Source organism: Camelus bactrianus, chromosome 19, assembly GCF_048773025.1.
Source record: "Camelus bactrianus isolate YW-2024 breed Bactrian camel chromosome 19, ASM4877302v1, whole genome shotgun sequence".
Lineage (NCBI taxonomy): Eukaryota > Metazoa > Chordata > Mammalia > Artiodactyla > Camelidae > Camelus > Camelus bactrianus.
The window spans coordinates 10951402-10971845 of NC_133557.1; the positions used below are offsets into that span (position 1 = coordinate 10951402).

At 46.9% G+C, this 20444-nt stretch overlaps 1 protein-coding gene and 1 long non-coding RNA gene across 6 annotated transcripts in view; one reads left to right on the forward strand and one right to left on the reverse strand.

Annotated features, from left to right (window-relative positions):
- Positions 1-9099: 9099 nt before the first annotated feature.
- Positions 9100-10885, reverse strand: LOC123618524 (uncharacterized). Its single transcript, XR_006726960.2, has 3 exons — positions 10685-10885; positions 9601-9795; positions 9100-9525 (listed from the first exon to the last, which is right to left on the reverse strand). It is a non-coding gene; the product is annotated as an uncharacterized LOC123618524 (long non-coding RNA).
- Positions 10821-20444, forward strand: part of DNMT3B (DNA methyltransferase 3 beta) — a 37482-nt gene continuing 27858 nt past the window's right edge. For 4 of the 5 annotated variants that reach the window (XM_074347130.1, XM_074347129.1, XM_074347131.1 and 1 more), the window contains exon 1: positions 11189-11321. The gene's annotated coding sequence lies outside the window, so the exon portion shown is untranslated. Of the gene's footprint in view, positions 11322-20444 lie in introns of all 5 variants that reach the window. The other variant, XM_074347128.1, reaches the window with a different exon arrangement.

Below are 20444 nucleotides of genomic sequence, written 5' to 3' on the forward strand. Positions count from 1 at the left end.
GGTACAAGATGTGAATATACTTAATACTGCTGATTAGTACACTTGGAAATGGCTAAAATGGTAAATTTTATGTGATGTGTTTGTTTCATTTCTTACCACATTTTAAGAAAAAGACATTATTGTGGAGGGCGGGTATAGGTCAGTGGTAGAGTGTGTGCTTAGCATGTATGAGGTCCTGGGTTCAATCCCCAGTACCTCTGTTGAAAACAAATAAATAAACCTAATTACCTCCCCCTGCCTTAAAAAAAGACATTATTGGGACAACTGATGAAATTTGAACACAACTTTATTATTTATTTATTTTATTTATTTTTGCGGGGAGAGGTAATTAGGTTTATTTATTTACTTACTTAATGAAGGAGGTACTGGGGATTGAACCCAGGACCTTGTGCTTGCTAAGCATGTGCTCTACAACTGAGCTATACCCTCCCACCGAACACAACTTTAGATTAAATAATAATATTATATCAATGTTTAATTTCCTGAATTTGATAATTGTACTTGATTACGCAAGAGAATGTCTTTGCATAGAGAACAAACTTATGGTTATCAGGAGAGGAAGGGGGTGGTAAGGGATAAATTGGGAGTTTGAGATTTGCAGATACTAACTACTATATATAAAATAGATAAACAACAAGTTTATACTGTATAGCACAGGGAACTATATTCACTATCTTATAGTAACCTATAATGAAAAAGAATATGAATATGAAATGAAAAGAATATGAAAAGGAATATGTATACATATGACTAAAACATTATGCTGTGCACCAGAAATTGGCACATTATAAACTGACTATACTTCAATAAACTGAATGCATAATCAAAAAAGAGAGAGAGAATATCTTTGTTCTTAAGAAATACAAACTGAATGTATTTAACGTAAAGGGGTATAAAATGGTTCAGGAAAGAAATGAGTAGGGTGCATGCTTGGCATGCATGAGGTCGTGGGTTCAATCCCCAATACCTCCTCCAGAAATAAATAATAAACCTCATCACCTCCCCCCAAAACAAAACAAACAAACAAAACAAAAAGGAAAGAAATGAGGAGGGGTAGTGCAAATATGGCAAAAGTTAACAATTGGTGACTCTGGGTAAAGAATATACAGGTATTCTTTGTATTATTCTTGCAATTCTTTTGTAAATTTCAATTTATTTACAGAATAAGTTTGAAAGGGGCTAAGAGAAAAGTTAAATGATCTTTGTTCCCATCCTGTCACAAGAAAAATTATTTTCTATTTTAACTAATATGTCTTTGTGAACTCTGGGAGAGAGGTCTGGCATTTATATGCATTCCCCCCCCCCCTTAATCCTCTCAGTAGCCTCACCAGGAGGTCATATCTCTTACCCTTGTTTTTTTGTAGAAGTGGGGATGGGCTTAGAGAGGAAAGGTACTATTCAAGGTCACTTGCTGGTTAGAGCCAGGACTGAGGTTGGAACCTCCCAAATGTGCTCTCAGGATCACTCAGAAATGGCCTATTAGACTTCTTTCTCCATGTTATTATTACTTTTTTTGAACCATGCACTCATCTATACACTTTTTCACTATTCAGCATTCTTGCCTTCTAGCAGTATATCTTGGAGCTCTCTCCACATCAGCAATTACAGATTTGCTATTTCTTTTTTACAGCTGCATAGTGTTTCATCGTCTGGATGACTCCTACCTGACTTAACCAGGCCCCTATTCGTGGACACTTAGGGTTTTCCCATATTTGCACTATTACAATCTTTGAGGGAGCATTCCTACATATACTGATATCTGCATTCTTTTGAATGGAGTTTTGAGGTCTTAGAATGGAATTGCTGGGTCCGTACCTTTCATTTGGGTAGGAGTTGCCAAATTGCCCAAGAAGACTTGAAGTCAGCTGTGTAGATACATTTGTCCATTCATAGGACAAGTCTATATTGAACACCTACGTGCCCAGCATAGTGCTAGGTGCTGGGACAGAGCAGTGAACTAGACAAAAACTCCCCTGTTGGGAGGCAGTTAAAGGTCAGAGGAAATGAGACACTTAAAATAGGAAGATTAAACAAAAAAAGAAAGAAAGATAGTAAATCAGGACCAGGTAGGATGCAAATTTACCAACACATGAGGCAGCAGAGAGGTTACTGATTAGTTTTCAAATTGGCTCTGAGCTTGCTGGAAGTCAATTCTACTTTTCATTTTTTAACCTTGTACATGTAAATTAATGTAAACACTCCTCTATTGTTAGACTTCTAGGACAGTTCCAAGTCTCTGGTTTCTGTATAGGATGTGATGACGTACTTGCTTGTCTGTTCAAAAATATTTCTCCAAATCTCAAGATTTTCCCTTGAGACAAATTTGAGAAGTGGAATTCCCGGGATAAAGTTTAAGCTTGTTTCAGATTGTTGGCCTAAGCTTCAAGGGACATTTACACTGTCCCCTCTAGAAATTTGCTTTTTAAAGGGCCTTTTGGCAGTTCCTAGTTTTGAGGGTGGGGGTGATAATGCCTCTGCCTTTTGGGACTCTCACCCCTTATTTCAAATTCAAGGTAGGATTCTCTGCCTGAGAAAATGAGGGCTTGGATCTCTATTGTCTGCTTTGTTTTTCTCCCCAGGATGATTATAAAGTGAATGCCTGGCTGGGCCCCAGTTTAGGACTGCAATGCAAATTACTGCTCGGTGTTGTGAACACAACCTGGGTGTAACCTGGGAGGAGCTACCCTGAGAACTTTCTCTTCTTGACCATTTTTATTATCTGAAAGCTGGAGAAGTCCATCCATTCCTTCAGGCAGCAGAGACTTACGAGCACCTGATGTGTGCCAGGCCCTGGGCTTGGTGCTGGGGACCCAGCAGTGAACACGACAGACTACTGCCTCACCCTGTGCAGCTCCCAGGCTAATGCAGGCAACACACTGTATTTGAAGTATCTCTCAAAGACATGAGGAAGGGATAAATGCTAGGAAGGAGATGGGGGCTGGTGAGCAGGTTCCATTGGGGGTGGGTAGGGGAAGCCAGGCGTGGAGACCTGTGAGATGAATGGAAGTTAAGCAGAATTGTCAGGCCTTGATCATATGAACAAAACAATCAAGGGGGAAAGCCCTGGGGTCTTGGGCACATCACCCTGCCTTCTCCCACCACTCCCCAGGTCAGCACAACTCAACAGTCACTTTCCAAAGCCCAGCCTGCAGGCAGGGTTATCTGCTGTGTATATGGACTTCCTGAAGCTTCGAGGGAGAGAAACTGCCCAGAAGAGATAAGGACAGGTCTGGACAAGGGGCATCTGTCCCCTCTATGTTTATCCCAAAACCAGAGAGGCAGGGTCCAGAGACAGAGCAAATCCAGGAAGTAGAATCCTTTGTCCAGTCCCTCAACAACAGCGACAGTTGTTATTATTACTACATATCAGGCACTGTGTTAAACACTTCCTGTATGGCTTCTTGTTTAACCCTCAATTAACTTCTGAAGCAGAGGTAGCAGGTCTAGGGAACATGAGTGACCTGCTCGAGGTCACACAGGCATCAGAAGCCAGTGTCTAAGCCACAGGACCTTTTCACCATTGACATCTGGATGGCACTCTATAACATGCATTTCCTGTGTCATCTAATTTTTCACATTGAGGAAAGCATTGGGAGACCCCTTTTAAGGGAGGAATCCAAGCCTTGGAGAAGACGTGCTAGAGGTAAGTCCCAAACCCATATTCCTGACTCACCAACAAATATTTCCTGAGCACCAGCTATGAGCTAGGCCCTGTTCTAGGTGCACCAGGAACAAAATATAGCAGTGGTCAAAACGGATAAATAAGCTGTCCCTTGTGGAGCTTACGTTCTTGTCAGGGATACAGGTAATAATGGGTAAGCGAATACATAGCAGTTTGGATGATGGTAGGTGGAGGTTTGCTCATTTAATAGGGCGCTAAGAGAAGGCATCTCTATAAAGTGGCATTTGAGTAAAGACCTGAAGTAAAGAAATAAACCATGCAACTGTCTGGGGGAAGAATTCCAGGCAGGGGAAGAGTAAGTGCAAGGGCCCTGAGGTTGGAGTATGCTTGGTGTGTTCCAGGAAAAGCCAAGAGGCCGACGTGGTGAGGCTGGGAGGATGGTAGAAGGTGAAGTTAGGTCAAGATCCTGGGGGCCCTCGTGGGCCATTGGAAGGACTCTGGCTTTTGCTCTGAGATGGGGAGTCATGGGAGGGCTTTGAACAGAGCTATGGCATGGTCTGACCTGAGTGTTGCAAAGACCCCTCTGGCTGCATCAGAAGAGAGTATGAGGGGCAAGTCTGGAAGCCAGGAGCACAGTAAGGAGACTGGTGTAGCTTCCAGGGGGTAAGGAGGATGGTAGATTGTTAGCTTATTAGCTTGTACCAAGGTGGTGGCAATGGAAGAATGGTGATGGTCAGATTTTGATCTGATTTGAGGGAATAACTGATTTGCTGATGGATCCAGTGTACAAGATGCTTCACTGAGATCTGAACACATTACTAACATCCCTGCTGAAAACCATCCAATGACTGTTTCCTAAGTTCCTCACGACCTGGCCCCGCCTTCTCCACAGATTCTGTCCCCCTCTCCACTGTGTGCTCCAGCCACGTGGGCCTCCCCTGCTTCCTGTGTGGACCATGCTCCTTATGCTCTGGGACATTAGCCAGGGTTGGTCCCACTGCCCCAAACATGTTTCCCTCTTAGCCTCTGTGTCCCCTCAGGTCTCTGCTTGGCCACCGCTTTCCCAAGGGAGTTTTCTCAGGCCCTGTCACCGAAAATCCTTCCTCTTATACCCTGTCCTTGTCATCTTGTCATCTGACACAACTGTAATCTCACAACTGTTCATGAGATAAATTGAATTAATGTCTGTTTCTCTTACTCAATTGTAAGCTCCAGGAGGGCAGGACCAGGACCAGGGCTGAGTCTGTTTTTGTTCTCTACTTTATCCTGAGTTCTTCTCACAGTGCCTGGCACATAATTTGATAGTGTCAAGAAATATTCACATTTCTCCTCCACAAGGCAGACTCTTCAGTGAGGGCAACAAGGAAAGAACTTCTGTGCTGCCTTTGCAGGGGATGGAGAGAGTGGGTTGTCATGACAAAAAGGGAAGGTATGCCCCACTTCCCATCCCAACCTCAACCCTACTCCAGGCACTTCCCATTTTTGGAGGCAAGAGAGGAGGATGAGATGGGAGATGCTGGGAGCAGAGCCCTGGGATAGAGGTTCCCTGGCTCAAAAGATGGGGGTGGTTTCCCCTTCCCTGGCAAAGGAAAGTCATGGGGCTGTGCAGTGGGCAAAGGGCTCTAGGACTTAAGGAGACTTCGAGTCCACCCTTCTGCCACCAGGGACTTGTTGGGTGACTTTGGGCAAGCTCCCTTCTGGGCCTCAGTTTCCAGGTCCCAGGCTTCCTCTTCAGTGATAAGAACACTAACAATAGCTAATATTTAAAGATGGTTACCAGGCACCGCCTTAAGCCTTTTAGGGGGTAGCAAAATGGTTAAGACCACAGCTTGGCATTTAATCCCAGCTCTCAGCACACTTCCTGGCAGTATGCCTTTGGACAGTCAACTCTACCTGTGAGCCTCGGTTTCCCCATGTGTAAAATGTAGATAACAGTCCTTCCCACTTCATAAGGCTGCTAGAAGGGTCAATGTGTAATACATGTAAAATACCCAGCTCAGTACCTGGCACTTCATATTTTCTCGATACGGATAGCTACTGCTAACACGCTTATTTAATATTAACTAAAGAATAATTCCTGGCCAGATTCTGTGTACTTGTCTAGGCAAGTATATTTAAAGCAACTATTTCAATGGCCCATTTTCAGTTTTAGAAAAGTAGAAAAGAATTCCTTCCATGGTCAACAGGGGCAGAAAGGAGTGTGGGTGTTCCTGTTGAAAACGAAAGGTGAGGAACCCACTTTGCAAATGAACGTGGCCTCTAATGACACTGCCATTAAGACTGAGTACTTTACAATGGGGTTCTTTCACATACAAGGGCTCTCCGAATCCCCGCAGTCGCTCCGGGAAGTAGGCATAACTATTATTATTATTATTCCAATTAGAAGGGGAAGAAGACTCAGGCTCAAACTCCTTAGCATAGCACACTCAGAGTGGGGGGTCACAGCGAGTTGGGGGTTGAGCTGGGAGTCTGGTCCCTAGCTGCCACCAACCAGCAGTGACTCAGGCAAAATGCCCCACCTTGCAGAGCCTCAGTTTCCTCAACTGTAAAATGGAGCTCATCATACTAGACGCTGCTTTCAGACTTAAGAGATGAACTGGGCTGGCCTCAGCAGCCAGGAGCCCAGGAGACAGGGTTATGTGACCCTGAGGAGTCAGGGAGGAAGCTCATCTCTGCACCTACTGTGAGCTGGGAAAGCCAGGAGTGTAGTAACAATGTATTAAAAAAATTTTTTTTTCATTTTGGAGGGGAGATAATTATGTATGTATGTATGTATGTATGTATGTATGTATGTATGTATGTATGTATGTATGTAATTTCATCTAAATGGAGGTACTAGGGATTGAACCCAGGACCTTTTACATGCTAAGCATGCACTCTACCACTGAGGTATGCCCTGCCCTACAATAACAACGTATTTTTATTTAACAAGCACTTTTATGCTGTTTTCCATATGCCATGCACTGTTCAAAATGCCTTACATGTATTAACTCATATAATACTCACAACAACCCTATGAAGTAGGTATTATTACTTTCTTCATTTTGCAGATAAAGAATCTGAGGCACAGAGAGACAAAGTCACTTGCTCGTAAAAACACCTACCATATACAGATGCATGGACACTGTGCTAAGCACTTTGCATGTGTTATTAAAAACTTGCAGCTCTTCTAAGAGCTGAAAAGATGATAGTATAATTCAACACAAATAGAATATTTAATCACAACATAGGTAAAAGTCCACCGATGTGTTGATTTGTTAGCATGAGGGAATCAAGGATATATGCGTGTATGTGTTTTTTCTTTTTAAGGTAAATTTTTTGAGGGGAGGCATCTTTTTTTTTTCTGAGATAATCTCTAATTTATAGAAGAGTTGTAAGACTAGCACAAGGAATTCCTGAATGTCTTTTTAACTAGATTCTCCATTTGTTTACATTTTTGCCTCATTTGCTTTACATTCTCCCTCTCCCATATATATGCATATTGTTTCTGAAACATTTAAGGGCAAATTGGTGACATTGTGCACCTTTATGCCTTCCTCAATACTTTAGTGTTTATTTCCTAAGAGCAAGAATATTCTCTTCTATCTTTTTTTGATGACAAAACAAATGTCCTTTAATCACAGGATTTTTGTTGTTTCCTTAATAAATATTGATTGCTATCATGATTATAGTGATTGTGATCTGTTTTTTAATGCTTTTTTTGCTTTTTTACTGTTGTTATGCTGGGGGTTTTTTGGTGACTGGGGGTAATTAGGTTTTTTATTTGTTTATTTGTCTGTCTGTCTGTCTGTCTGTCTATCTATCTATCTATCTATCTATCTATCTATCTATTTATTTATTTATTTATTTATTTATTTATTTATTTATTTATTTATTTATTTATTTATTTATTTATGGGATTGAACCCGGGACTTCACGCAGGCTCAGCACTAATCTATACTCTTCCCCCTTGTGATCTGTTATCATAAATTTCTAAACACTTTTGCACCTGTGCACGACCAGAGGAAAATCCAAAATTGATCTAGAAACAAAAGTTTGTGTGTTGTGTAGTAAAATTGATATGTTTTAAAAAACATCAAAAAGCAAAATCTTGGGGGTGTGGGGAAATAAAAAGCAAAATCTTTCTCAAAAATATTTCTTTGGGGGCCAGAATTTCATCTGTCTAACTGGATAATCCAGCATCAATGTGTTCATTTACATTCATTCAACACCAGAAACTAACACAACATTGTAAACCAACTATATGCCAATATAAATAAATAAATAAATACATAAATCAATAAAAATAAATTCATTCAATGGCCCCAGTAACAATCCCTTGAAGTCTTCTCTCTCTGTGGCTGAGGAAACTGAGGTTCAGAGAGACCACACAATTGATTTCTCAGATTCACATGATCTCAGAGGCCCGATTCAAACCACAGTATCTGATGAAAGGTCCCATCCTGGACATGAAGTCAGCCCCTCTGAGAATGGATGCTAGAGAAGAGGGTGTGGTGTGGGAGATGTATATGGCATGCCCTACCACCCAGTGAGAAGAGCACTGGACAGAGAGTTGGGCGAGCTGGGTGCCAACCCAGCCCACGCTGGCAGACCCACTGTGCTCCCCTTCAAATCCACATTCTGCAAGCCTTCCTCATTTAGATAAACACATCATGCATTGCCCAGGTGCTCAGGCTAAAATCCCAGGGGTCATCCTTGATGCCACTCTTCCCTTTACCCCCTGGAGGTATCAGTACCATGTAGCTCAACCTCTAAAATCTACCCCAAATCCAGTCACTTCTCTCCACCTCCTCTGTTCCCACCGTAGTCCAGGCCACCATCAGTCTTTCAGATCAGACACCAGCCTCCTCCCCATCAATCTCCTGACTCCCGTCTGTTTTAAACATCTGATTCAGATCATGGCTCAAATTGTGACATTCCCACCACGGCTTACCAGGTTCCACAAGACCTGGCCCCTCTCACATTTCTTCCCTGATCACTCCCTGTGCTCTGGCCACAGTGGCTGTCCCTCCCACATGCCAAGCTGGATCCTGACCTGGGTCTCCCCCTAGCTAGGTCATTCCAGTCTCCATTTTATCATCTTCCCAGATTTATTCACACCTGACATTCTCTTGTTTGTTCATTTATGTTTTTTTCCTGACAATCCCCAACCAGTATGTAAGCTTTGGACCTTCCTGTCTGAAATCCTAGCCAGATACCTGCCACATAGCAGGTGCTCAGCCAAGGTCAGGCTACATGGCTGACTCACTTCCCACAAGTCCTTCTCTGGGCCTCAGTCCCCTCATCGGAAGTGGGGCCCCCAATTCTCCTTGCCCTGACTCCTCATGGAGTGGATATGAGGCTCAAATGAGGTGAGGAATATGACCAATGAACTTTGCTAACTATGAAGTTCTGTGCCCTAGGGAAACATGCCACTTTTTTCTTTCACCCCCTTCTTCTGGTATTCACTCTGCTTCCCAAATGAGGACAGAGACCACTTGCTTTTTCAGACTGTGTATTTTTCCTCCCTGGAGTTAGGTGGTTTGCTGGCCCCAGAAATGTCTGCCATGTTCCAGAAAACCCAACTCTTTGGCATCTTAACTACACCTCCCAGGCATTCTTGGTGGTTGACAGACATCCTTTGCCACATGGGAGGTCTTAGCTTATGTATCAGAAAACAGAGACCCAGCAGCTCTCCCCACAGGTCCACCATATGTATTATCTTTCCTCTGAAGACATACCCCAGATGGTGGGGACAAGCCACAGGCCCTCTTGAGAGATCCTCTTCTTCCTGCACCAGCTGACTGGAACCCAATTTTGGATGTTTGTGCCAGAAGGCCACGGAGTTCCTGCCACTCACATGAGGCTTTCCTGGTTGCTGAGCAGATTTCACTTTCGTATCTTCTTAGCCTCTCTCTGGGTTCCTAAGTACAAGATCCAGTAAGTTTAGAAACTTTTGCAGCTTCCAGAGAACTTCCCGTTTACTCATTTGCAAATACCTGGTAAGACATGAAGGGAGAAAGCTGTGGTTTTATTCGGAGAGCTGGAGCCCAGGAGGCAGGAAACCCGTGTTCATTCATTCACTCAGCAAACTTGTACTGAACTCTTCTTGTAGGCACTAGAAATAGAGCTTAGTTTGAACAGAACAGACAGATGTGGTTTCTGCTCTCATGGAGTAGTTTATGTGTGTGTATCTGTAAAACAAGAAAAACAAGAAAAAGAAAGATGTGAACAAGGAAATATGCAAAACAATTTCAAAGAGCTCTAAATGCTACCAAGAGAATGAAATAGAACAGGAGTGAGGAGAGGGGAGACGGTTCAGGTGGGGTGGTCAGAAAAAGCTGCTCCAGAATGTGACCTTTTGAAAGAAAACTGAGATGAGAAGCTGGCCATGCAGAGATCTGGGCAAAGGATATCCTAGCAACATGCTTGATGTGTTTGAGGAACAGCAAAGAGGTGAGAAGGTTAGAGTGAAGTGAGACGGGAGAGGACAGGAGAGGACAGGAGATGCCTGGGACGGCAGGTAGGACCCAGCTCATATAGGGCCTTGTAGGCCATCATGTCATGATTCATTTGCTCTTTCATTTATTCAACACATTTATTGAGCATCTACTGTGTGCTGAGACACACTGAGACCCTGCCCTCACAGTATAATCCATGGAGTCACACAATAAGTAGGTAAACAAATACTGTATGTAAGTGTAAGCACCAGGTACAAGATATATTAGGAAGTACTTTTTCCGATAGTTCAATGCCCCTTTAAGGGCAGAGGCCGTCAAAACCTGCTAACAGAATGGGGCTTCTCCTTCGGGTGTTGACAGCTGTACCGAGAACCCAGACAGGGACCTGGTGGACTTCCCTCTTCTGCTCTTCCCCCCTCCCCTCAAGATGGCTGACAAAGGGCCATTAGGGTGGGAGGAAAGGAGGAAGGGCAAGTCCGAGGGTCCAGAGCCGGGCCACTGACTCGCGGGGGTACCACAGAGCCCGGGGGGCACTGTGGCTGGAGGTGGGGGGAAAGGGGAGACCCCGCTGCTGTGTGACTCGGGTTGGGGAGCTTTCTTCTCTGGGTCCCCGCATCCAGACCTGTGTGTCTGTGTCCGCGGTCCGGGTGAGGGTTGGGGGAAAGGGGCCCGGGGAGTAGTCTCGAGTGTTGAAGGGCGTCTGCAGGGTCCCCACGAAGGCCTGTTACCCGAGTGGCGATTTAACCGGCCGGGGGGCAGGGAGGCGGCGCCTGTGGAGGAGGGGCGAAGGGAGGCTCCGGAGTGATTTCAAATTTCCCTCGTCCCCGCCCCCCGCCCCCCGCGCCCGAGGCCCGGCTCTGAGTGGCTGCGGCGGGGGCGCCCCCGGGCGGGGGCGGGGCGAGTGCCGGGCCGGGGTTACAAGGGGACTCGGCACCGCCCCCTCCCCACCCACTCCTGGTGCCCCGTCCGGCCTGTGCCGCTTCCTCACAGCAGCCGCCCCCCGGCCCGCCGCCCGTAACCCGCGTGGACACCCCGAGCGCCCCCCGACGGACGCCACCGGCCCGCTGGCAGGCAGACGAGCGAGCGGCCGCGCCCGGCCGGCAGCGCGGGGGTTAAGGGGCCCAAGTAAACGTAGTTCGGCGATCGGCGCCGGAGATTCGCGAGCCAAGCGCCCAGCGCGGCCGCCCGCCGGCCTCCCGCCAGCCTGTCCGGACCCGCGGCTCGACCGCGGAGCCGCGCCCGAGCCAGGCTCTCGGCAGGTGAGCACCCGGTAGCCCCGGGGAGGCTCGCCAGTACGAGGACTCCGTGGGCTGGTGGGGGAGGGGACAGCGGAGGAGTCCCGGGACTGCAGGGAGGGATCCCGTGCCCGGGACCTCCTGTGGAGGAGGCTCCCATCGGGCTAGAGACTAGGCATGCTAGGGGAGGAGAGGTCCCCGGACCCTACTTAGGGGAAGCGGGCAAGGAAGACAAAATGGGCGGGGGTACGTGTCTTACAGAGGCGTGAGTGGAAGGGATACTTGTTATACTCATGAGACTCAGAGGAGGCGAAGGTTCGTCCCCAGGGAGGGGTACGGGCGGCCTTCCTGGGGTCTAAAGCCGAGGGGAGGAGGTGCCCCACTGGAGAGAAGTGGAACTCACGTGGAGGGGTATTCTTACCTGGCCTCGGCTTGAGAGCCAACCTCTTTGCGGGGGGCGGGGGCGGAATAGAAGAGAGTTCTGCCAAGGAGGTGGGCGTCCGTCCTTTATGACTTGGACGTGGGGTTCAGCCTAGGGACTTTTTTCCCTCTTTCCTTCCAGGTCTAGGAAAGATCTAGTGGGCGTGGATGCGGGCTTTCAGGTGGGCCGGGGTGTGCGCGCGTCCCGGGGGCGTGCCCCAGAGGACCGGGTTCGCGGGGTCCTCCCTAGATGAGCTGCGGGGCTGCCGGGATGCCCTCGAGAGTGGTGCCTCCTCCCCGTGCACACCTGGCCGGGAGGAGCCGGCCCGGGACTGCGCCTCCCTGCCGCGGCCGCGCTGCCTGCCCTGGGGGCTCACTTTCCATTTTCCCCTCTTCAAGAGTCAGGCTGAGCCCACTTCCCAAGCTTGCAAACTGAGGCCTGAAAACCTAGAACTACCTCCGTGCCCGTGTGATTTTTTTTGGCGAGGGAGGGTGGGTATTGAGTCCCACTCCACGGGGAAGAGAGTGGAAGCTGAGCCGGCAGCCTTAGCAAGTTAGCAACCGGGAGTTGGGCCTGGGTTTTCCTCACCTGTGCCTTGGGAAGGGCTGCAGGAGTTCCGGGCCCAGCCCCAGGCCTGGTCTCTACTCTGCCTTCTTCCCTTATCGTCCCTCGGGGTGAAAGAGGCTGGCTGGGCCTGTGCTTCCTCATCCCCCCAAGCTGATTGGTGAATGAATTAAAGAGAATTAAGGACAAGAGTGTAATTTCTGATTTTCTGCCTCCTGGTGTCGGGATGCTGTGAGTTTTCGCCAACTGGTGGCAATTATTTCGGGGAGCCAGGTCCCTGCGGGGGCCTTCACTTAGAGGGCCCAGGGCATTGATCTGCCTCTGCCCTCCTCCACCAGGACTGTTGTGGCTTCTTGCACCCCAGCCATTGGAATCCCCAGGTGCAGACTTGATTTGATTTTTTTTTCCCAGCGTTGAGATGATTCTGTTACAGGCCTGGCATACAGTAGTCCCTCAATAAAAGCTTACCGCTGTTGGCATCATAATCTAGAACGTGGGCTAAGCAGACTGTCCTTTTTAGAGGGACTCATAGGTCTTTGGCATGTGTTTAAATCTGTCCCTGTAAGACTTGTCCTCTGTGCCTTAGTTACTACATCTATGAAATAGTAACAATCATACTAATAACCCCAGGTTGTGTAAGAATGAAACCAGATTTTACTAGATTTAATCTCTAACCATCTATGTTCCTCAGATGTCCGATGGGGTAATAGTCCCTCGCATTAGGCTTTGGTAAGGACTCAATATGATAGTGCTTGGCATAGCAGGTGGTGAAGGTTGATGTTGTATTAACCAATAACCCCTTTTTAGGGTGGCCATTAATGAGGATTGGGATGAAGGGGGGCACCTCTGCCGGCCCCTCCTTTCCTGCCTTCCTCCACCAAGATATTCCTCTCAGCTATGAAAACTTTTCCAAATCATTGTCCTCGATTTGGGAGTTGGCAGGAAGGAGTGCCTTTGTTCCTTTTTGAAAGTAGCATGTTTTTATTTTATGGGTTGGGGCCATTTTTACACCTCCACCCCCCACCCATGTTTGGGGCCCTCCTTGAAGGTGTAATAGCAGAGCTAAGTGAGATCCTTTACCTTTCTCCGTTGAGGTGGAGAGGGCTGAGACAAAGGGGCCAGGGCCAGGGCCAGGGCCAGGGCCAGGGCCGGGGCTGGCTGCATCCTGCTCCCTAAAGCCATAGGCGTTACCCCCACCCCTTATGAAGTTTGCAAGGAGGGGAGGAGAGTATCTGGGAGCTGCAGGGGGCAAAGGGGAGGGGCAAGGGAGGTGGGATTGGGAGAGGCTGCTTCCCCTCCCTCCCTTCCTCCAGCCACGTGAGGCCTGCAGCCCTGCCCCAGGCTTCCTGATGTGGGGTTTGGGCAAGTTCTTCCCAAAACACTTACTCCAGGATTAACTTCTTTGTCTCAGACCTGCTCTTCTACCAGCTCAGACACTTTTTCCAGTTTCACCTGAGATGGTCCAAAACTCTCTGTCAAACACCATGGCCAGTGCCTGGATCCCTCGCCCTTGAGAGGTACAGGATTTCAGCTCAGGCATGCTCTTATACTGTGAGGTTTTTTTAAATCATGAATTTAGGGTGATTTTCAGTTTCTGGGTGGACCAGGGCTGGAGGAGGGAAGAATTCCTCTGGTTAGTTGACAGACCACCTACCCTCTTTGTAAAGTGATGGGCTGATCTCACTGGTCCAAAAATTTGCAGCTGATGGAACTGAGGCCCAGGGAGATCAATGTTCCTTGATGGTTAGTGCTTTTCAGAACTTTCACATCTGCCACTATCCCAGGACAGTTTGTCCCTCCGGGAGTGAGAAAGCCCAGTACAGGTGTTTGGACGTGTCTGGCTGTGGCTGGAGGCAAGTGGCCTGGTAAATGCAGAAGGAACCCACTCTTGGGGCTGCTATGGTTGATTAACCTTTCTGTGAAGTGGGTACAAGTACCCCCTGCCCCAGGAGGGATGTGTGGAGGACTGAATGGAATCCAGGGACCTTTTAGCTTAGCAAGCCTTAGGTGCTTTTTCACAAAATAAGTTAGATGGGGGCCCTAAGTGTTACAAAACTGTCATCCATGAGGAAGAGGCAATAGATTAGAGGGGCCTGGCCTTTGGGATCAAATCTGGTTTTATATTCTTCATTCCATTTACAAGCCAGGTGGCCTAAGCCTCAGTTGCTCCATCTGTAAAATAGGGATGCATTGTTGACCAGTTCCAGAGGATGTTCAAGTTTAAGTCAGTTGAGACAATATAGATTAAAACATGCACATATTGAGGATTCAATAAATGTCACCTTATGTAGTAAACACCAAAGTGTGGGCAACTGGTCATTATTTACTTCCTGAGAGAAGTGCAATCCTGGTTAGCATTCTTGAGATTTTTCTCAGGGAACGAGCAAAAAGAGGAGGACCTGCTTTGTGTAGGGAATTGGAATATTTCAAAACACGACTTTCATTGTGTTTAATACAAGTGGAATCAAATTTACCATCTTCAGATGCCAGAAAAGAATATCTCAGTTCCAAGGTAATCAGTATTTTGCTTTCATGTGGGGGCCTCTCATTTGCTTCTAGAAATGGAGAAAAGAGTAGAGGACCAGCTGCCCTTCCCAAGTGAAGGGATGAGAACCCAAGGAAAGCAGAGGAGCCAGGAAAGGTGGTTCATTTGGTGAAGTTCTCTTCGGGCACTGTGGCCACCTTTGGGGCATTTTGGGGAGCAGTGAAGAGAGATTCTTTGGAATCTGCAACCCCTGGCCTCTGCTCTTGCCCTTTCCCAGCTGGGCCTGACCAAGTTGTCACCTTACCTACAGAGATTTCCCTTCACACAGTGCAGTCTATGGGCTCTGACCTAGTGTAAACCTCTGCCTGTCATGTCCCTTCCCCAGCCACTTTTTAGTTTTGGGACTCCAGGACCAAACTTAAGGTTTTCAGAAAATGGTCTTTTACAGTTGATGAAATTTCTGGGAGAGCATTAGCTATTGAAAAATTCCGACGAGCAGGAAATTAAAAATGCATTTTCAAAAATGACTTGGTAATTGATGGGTGGGAGAGATATGTGGGGAGAACGTTCTTAACCAAGAAATTTCCTTCTTGGGACAGGTTGATGCTGACCAGGTGTGTGGGAGGGGCTCCTGGGGGAGGGAGGCCCCAAAGGGTTGGGGGCTGTTATCCTAAGGCTGAGGGAATAAAGTTCCTTGGATGATCACTTCCTTTGTTTTTTCTACTCTTTCTATAACCTTTATTAATCATATGTGGAGGCTCCTGGCCTGATAAAATTTTGACCATTTGTCCTTAGGTTTGTCCTGTTTTCTGTGTCCTCAGCTTCTGGCCACCCCTTGCATTTGAACTTTTGTCTTTTTATTTTGAAGAGTTCTTGTCCTATAAATTCCACTTGTAATGATGTCTTGTTTTTAATTTAAAAAGTTTTTTTGTAGTGGAGAAGGTAATTAGGTTTATTTTTTAATGGAGGTACTGGGGATTGAAATCAGGACCTCTTGCATGCTAAGCACGCACCCCACCGCTGAGCCCTTTCCTCCCCTCCATCTTGTTTTTCAGATACATCTTTTATCTCCCTGAGAAACTTAGTTTTAATGTTTAGTGCTCACTCTAATATTTGAGGTTTTTTTTTTTTAAATTTTTACTCTTTTTATTTTTCGTATTAAACTTCTGGACCTTATCTCCATATTTGAGAGGGTCCAGACAAGTCCGTGGGACTTGAAAACTGGAGGGTTGCTTTGTGGAACAGGGACGTGAACTTGTCTGAGGGTCTCCCAAAATCTGAAGGAAGTTCTCTGCTCTTTGTCTTATCTTATTCCCCAGAGCAGAGGCATCTCCGGTGTCCTACCCAGAGGTCTGGCTGCCAGAGAAGGGTCCTGGGGAGTTCTCAGTCTGGCGTCAATCTCTCCCCTCAAAATCAGGTCTCCTGTGTTGCAGACCGGGTGGAGAAGTGATTACCTCTAGAGCAGGCAGAGGAGGGGGACCTGCGGGGTATCTACCTATTTCTTTTCCCTCCCTCCCTGCATGCAGCTCCACCTTCTGAGGCTAACTGGGCTTCCTAAGCAGCATTTATTTCCAGTTGCATTTGTTTCCTGTTGCAAGTGTGCATGCTGGGTCCAGAGCTGGGGCCTTACACTGCACTCCAGCTCCTGGAGAAGGGATGATGATGCCTTCTTGGTTGGTGTTCCCAGGAGCCAGCCCAGCTGGGCCCCTGGCATCCTGGCTCAATGAGTGTGTGCTGTGTGACTTGAGCACAGCAGCAGAAGCAGGCCTTAGTCTGCCTGAGTGCCATGTAGCTGCAGTGCTGGAACCGAGAGGGGACTTAGAGGGTGAGCAGAAGGGAACCTGCTCACCTGGGACGCGGGGAGAAATGCAGTGTTGACTAGGCGAGATGTCTGAACAGGCAGATGCTGTCCGCAGGGATTTTCTGGGTGGTTCTGGGTTACATGGAGGCAGGGGGCACCTGGATAGGATTTGGAAAATTCAGAGCAAAGGTACCTAGGGGTGCGGGTGAAATCTTGTCTGCTTGAGCTCTTGGCAAAAGGTTATCTGTAGTGTGAGAGCAGTGCGGGTTTTGGGGGTGAGCCTGCCTTGTTATCTCAGCTGTCTTCTAGCTCTGCTGCCACCCAGCTCCTAACCTCAGCCCCACCAGGGGCTGTCTGCTGAGTGTGGTTCCTGAAGCACTGCAGGAACTCCTGCCTGATGAATGGGTCATGATGATTGGGTCAGAGTGGCCTTTCCCAGTGTCCTGTTCTGTCCTAGGATGTTATGTGTTAAACTGAAAGCACAGGACAAAGTAGCTGCTAAATATTAAATCTGATTGTCACCATTACTAAGGCCTCACAGCTAGCAGGGAGTGGAATCTGCATTGAAATGCTGTTAAAATTTCTTTGAGCCCTTTGCCTCCACCTGGTGTGGACCTGCACAACTGGCAGGATGCAGTTGGGTTAAGATGCTCTGGAGTGCCTGTCTGTGCTGACTGCTTTGGCCGCAGGCCTGATTCACCACTGTGTTGAGATATACAGACCCAAACCACTACCAGGTAACTGGATGTTTTTTCAAAAAGCAGTGTATGTGAGATATCATGGGCTTTTAAAAAGAGCCAATTTTAGTATCCAATTCCCTTTATTTTAACCTCACATAGTTACAGGTTTTTTTTTCTTGTGATGAGAACTTTCTACTTTAAAATACACAATATAGTGTTAACTTCAGCTCCCGTGCTGTACTTTAGATTCCGCAGGACTTAATTATCTAATAACTAGAAGCTGGTACCTTTTGATCACCTACCTTTCCCTGCTTTCCACACCCCTCATCCCTAGTTTTTCTTTGTATTTTGTCTTTTTCAAAAAGAAATAATACATAAGGACTTATATTCTGATTTTGGTAGAGATAATCTGTAAGTCCTCATGTTGAAACAACTAGGAATGCTGTCTAAATTTATTTGTGCAGAGCTTAAGCTCTAGAAAAGAAATCTAGGGGCTAGAAGAGAGAACTAGAAACGAGAAAACCCAAAGTAAGGGATGCTCAAGACCTTTAAGGAGAAAACCAATGAAACTTTTCAATAAGGTTGGCAGGCTTGTCCCAGCAGGTATGAACACTTTTTATAAAGCTATGGTGATTAAAAGGGAGGCAAGGGGTAAATACCAAAAAGAGAAGTGAGCCCAGAATCATCCCATGAATATAGGGGAACTTCATAAAAGAGGCAGAGTTGGGACCTACTAGTCATTAGAGGTGTCTGGCTTTCCTTACAGGGAAAAATGAGATCCCTACCTCATACCATACACAAATAAATTCAGATTGATTAAACTTGAAGGTGATTTTAAAAGGAAGATATTTCTTCCACAGCAGTTTCTGATTATAAAAGGAACATGGGGATATGGTCATCGTTCCTCCATAAGCTATTTTCCTGAAAGACCGAACTTTTTACAGTTAGAGAAAAAATGATACAGGAACGTGGCTTAATGGCATGTCAACAAATGCATTCACGAGTGGTATTGTCAGCAGACTTTTTCACTTACATGGCTTCATCTAGCAATAGCTGCCCCCTTTGTCTCTCAGTGGCCTCCCCAGTGTGGCTGCATGGAATCTAGTCAGTCTCCTATGGGTCATTTGTTTGCAGCTTTTGCTGTGACAAACCAGTGCCCATCTTGCACACCGATTTTGGTGAGAGCTCTGGGCTGAGTCAATTCCTAGCAGGAGAATCTTGGGTAACAGGATATGGACACTTAGCGTTTTAGATCATTCTATCAAGATTTCCGTCTTCAAGGCTGAATCAGTATCCCCACTGCATCGGTAGGTAGATAGGCTGAGATTTAAGGCATTGGCTGTGCAGGTGCAGTCTGCTGTGAGGGGCAGAGGTGAGGGGATGGCTTTTCGGAACATTGGTCCCTTTTCTTCCCTTACCCCCTTGGGAGAGGGCAGAGGGCTCTTTGGCTCTGGTTTTGCACAGGAATAGGCATGGCAGCTCCCAGAATCCTCTGCTCCTCACGATGCCCCACCCACTCTGGATCACCAGTGGCTTCCCTACACATTTGTACATCCTTCCCAGGATTTCCCAAATTGTAGGGGAACGGGACTGGTTGTTGGCATTTTGGTTACATAGGGTATAAAAATAGACTCTGAAATCCAGTTTAAAAAATCCAGTTTAAAGATTTCAGATCTTTCTGTATGTTTCTAGGTTTTTCTGTCAATTATCTAAATTGTTAATACTATATAATTTTATTACAGTCCGTTGACAGACATCCAAGTGTTAGTATTTTGCTGCTATGAGCAATACTGCAAGGAGCAGCCTCATAGCCAACTTTTTGTACTTGTCCAATTTGACCCCTGATGGGATCAATTCACAATAATTCTGGTAAATATGCCAAGGCCCAGCTATTACTGTACAATGACAATGGTGCATGTAGCCATGACCCAGAGGCACTGAGCAATTCTCCAAATGCCTTCTGAATCATCAGGGAGGAGGGGATGCTTCTCTTTGTGAGGCAGAGCTGGGAAGTCTGGCAAGACCGCGTAACCACACAGAATGCATAACCAACAGGTTTCAAAGTTTTGTCATCTACTTTGAGATCTTCAGCACCAACCACCCCTGGAATTAGGTGGGGTCACTTCATTTACAGACAATAAAACCAGGGGCTGGAGGAAAACATTGAGGGCTTTTTCATCCCTGCTTTCCTGGAATCTGATCTTTCCTAGAATTTAGTGGAGATTCCTGATCTGGCAAAAGCTCTGAACTGGGACCCAGGCAGGTGGGCTGTCTGTTTTCCACCTTCTTTATATGTACTGTCCCCACTGCCCCTGATGCCTGGGTGCCTCCCCTCCACTCACCTGGGAGAGGTGTCCCTTCCCAGACTTAACTTTTATAACTGTCCTTACTGCACTGTTTTTAAAATCTGTCTCCTGGATTCAGTCTCATTAAGTCCCTCTGGGAACCTGGACAAGGGATCTGCTAATCTGCTTTCTCTGAGATTGTTTACTCACCTGCAGAAGGGAAGGGGGATCATAAGAGTAGCTTTTTTTGTGAGGTAGATAGTGATTGCTCTGTCTCATCTCCACTCTGTTTTATGGGAACAGCTAAGAAAGACCTGAGCCGTCAAGGGAAGGAGTCAGGAATCTAATTTCCCACCCATACGCTGAGAAGGAAGTTTTTTCAAATGGGGAGGTGGGAGTATCTTCCAGTCTCTCCCTTTTTATTTCACCAAATCTGGGTGGACTAAGGGTTTGGCAGGGTTGCCCAAGTGCCCCCCCACCCCATTCTGCTTCTCCATCATGCCCACCATCCCCTCTGCCTACATTGTGAGTTTAATTAATGCAATTAACATTTCCAAGGTGCCGGGGAAATAGCTCTGCTCTGGTGCCAGCCTGGAGGAAATGAATGACATCACTTCTCAGCTTTATAGCTAGATTGGGGGGAGTCTCTGGGCCTCCCCCCTGATTCTAATTGGGGGTGCCGCCCACCCTTCGGTCTGCCACATTGCATTTGGACACGTGTGACCTGGTTCAGTCGGGACACAAGCACCCTGCACTAATGAGGCAGGACCTTGCAGGGAGAACCTTGCGGGTGAGCCCACCCTGCACCGCTGCCGACCCCCAAGTCACATGCTGGACCCCAGCCTCTGAGAAAGGGTCAGAGTTCACCTGCATCACGAGGTTGGACCACCACCTCCTGTGAAGGTAAACGC